The following is a 2,500-nucleotide window of genomic DNA, read 5'->3' on the forward strand; positions in this document are numbered from 1 at the left end:
ATATATATATATATATATATATATATATATATATATATATATATATATACATATATATATATAAAATGTATATATTGTGTTTACACCATAGGTTAATACAGAGCGTTGTGCACGGCACGGGTGTTTATTTTATTATTTCGGATGGTGCACTTACTGTGTTCATTACTTTGTTAAAAAGCCGAATATGACTTGATGGAGCGCCATGATTTTCTCCAGGCAATTTGGTGCGCATCGCGATCGCCTCCCAGGCATATTGCACCTCCATTATATGTTTACACACTACAGTAACTTTATTACGGCTCGCTTCGAAGATGGCTTCAATTTTCTCCACGCTCCTTTGCCTGTTGCCTAATGTCCGCCACGTCTTTTTAAATTGACCTATCAACGCATCGAATGTCAGCGATAAATTACGGAAACTTTGTCTGCCCGAGCGGCCGCCTTAATTACTGTGCCATGGCCATTCCGTTATGCTTCATTACTGATCAGCGTCTCGCATACATTATCCCGCTGCCGAGATATCGCGTCTCCGAGGGAAAGAGAGAAACGTTCGCGAGCGCGCGGCGAACTGCATCATCGACGGAGGAGCGACGGCGCGATAATCGTCAGCGACGACGCTGTCGGTCTTCGGCGGCGGACACCGCTCGGTGACCTCCCGGCTCCCGTAGGTGAGTTTGGGTGCTTGTTGTTGTTGGGGGGGGGGAGAGGGACGAGTTTGTTGTACCTCGTGCGAAAGCAGCCGAAAAGTATAAGGTCCTTGCGAATTACGTTGAGAGCTCACGGGTCGGGTGAGAGTGTCCACTGCCAGAGCGAGCCGTGAGCGGTGCTTCCCTTCAGTAATAGAAACACTTAGACTTCCGTACACGGAATGGACGTGGGTATTGAAGGCGACGGGGGAGCGACACGTGCCTGTAGGGGGAGGGGGTTGGAGGGGGGGTTGGGTTAGCGGGGGAGGGGGGTTTGAGTGAGCCGAGCAGACCCGACGGGGGATTTTGAATCGGTTGTCCTTCGTGTCGTGACGTCCGACCTCGCTTTTCTCGCCGCGGAACGAATGATGTGTCGGGGATTGGCCTGTGCGATGGACTTCGTTTTTAATATAAAGTCTCGTGTCCGTGATGGGAGCTCGTTTGGTGTTTCTGTTCGGGTGGGATCACGGGGACAATTACGGGCGCGGGTGATCTACTCCAAACACAACTTTTTCTCGTCCGAGAATCGTTTTCGTGCCATTTGTTCGTTTATTTATTTATTTTGGGTAAGGGGGATCGTGTGTGTGTGTGTGTGTGTGTGTGTGTGTGTGTGTGTGTGTGTGTGTGTGTGTGTGTGTGTGTGTGTGTGTGTGTGTGTGTGTGTGTGTGTGTGTGTGTGTGTGTGTGTGTGTGTGTGTGTATGAATGGTGTTCAGGTGGGATGAGATGAGAAAATGTTTGCGGCAAAGGAACCGGGTAGGGGGTGGATATTAGAGGATTGAGGGAGACCTGGGACGTTTTGAGAATTGAGCAGGAGGTGGTTGCACTTTTAGCGATGTGAGTACGGATGGAGGCACGGTGGTTGGGAGGGATGATTGAATATTTTGAGGCACGGTTGTAGGTTTCGTGATGGGGAGGCGTGGTTAGATTGCTTTGGGCGGGGGGGGGGGGGTACGAATGGGAAGGAGAGGGGGTGGTTACTTTGGGGGGGGACAGATGGAGGAATGCTGGTAGGGAAGGGTGGTTAAATTATTTTTTGGGGGGTGGGGGTGGAAGTCACAAAGGGAAAGGAGAGGGGGTGTTCGATACTTTTTTTGGGGGGGGGGAGGATGTTCAATATATATATACATATACATATATATATATATATATATATATACATATACATATATATATTTTTTTTTGTGGGAGCATGTATGGGATGGAGGGATGTTGGTCGGGAGGGGTGGTGAGATTTTTTTTGTGGGTGGTCACAAAGGGAAAGGGGATGGTTTCGATTTTTTTTGGGGGGTGGGTATGAATGGAGGTATGTTGGTGGGGAAGAGTGATTAGATTTGGAGGGGTTATGAAGGGAAAAGAGAGGGCTTGGTTCAATGGGGGGGCACAGATGAAAGGATGTTGGTGGGGAGGGGTGGTTAGATATTTGGGGGGTCATGAATGGAGGTATGTTGGTGGGGAAGGGTGATTAGATTTGGTGGGGGGTTATGAAGGGAAAGGAGAAGGGTTGGTTAGATGGGGGGCACAGATGGAGGGATGTTGGTGGGGAGGGCTGATTAGATTTGGGGGGGCACGGATGGAGGGATGTTGGTGGGGAGGGGTGGTTAATTTGGGGGGGCATGGATGGAGGGATGTTGGTGGGGAGGGGTGGTTAGATTTGGGGGAGGGGCACGGATGGAAGAGATGTTGGTGGGGAGGATTGGTTAGATTTGGGGGGCACGGATGGAGAGATGTTGGTGGGGAGGGGTAGTTAATTTGGGGGGGCACGGATGAAGGGATGTTGGTGGGGAGGGTGATTAGATTTGGGGGTGGCACGGATGG

The 2,500-nt window shown here is 50.2% G+C and overlaps 1 protein-coding gene across 11 annotated transcripts in view; it reads left to right on the plus strand.

The window, feature by feature from the left end:
• LOC147030564 (uncharacterized) overlaps positions 1-2,500 on the plus strand; it is a 593,272-nt gene that overhangs the window by 431,008 nt on the left and 159,764 nt on the right. The window lies entirely within an intron of this gene.

This window comes from Eptatretus burgeri, chromosome 3, assembly GCF_056783735.1.
Source record: "Eptatretus burgeri isolate ZD-2024b chromosome 3, Ebu_testis_v1, whole genome shotgun sequence".
Classification (NCBI taxonomy): domain Eukaryota; kingdom Metazoa; phylum Chordata; class Myxini; order Myxiniformes; family Myxinidae; genus Eptatretus; species Eptatretus burgeri.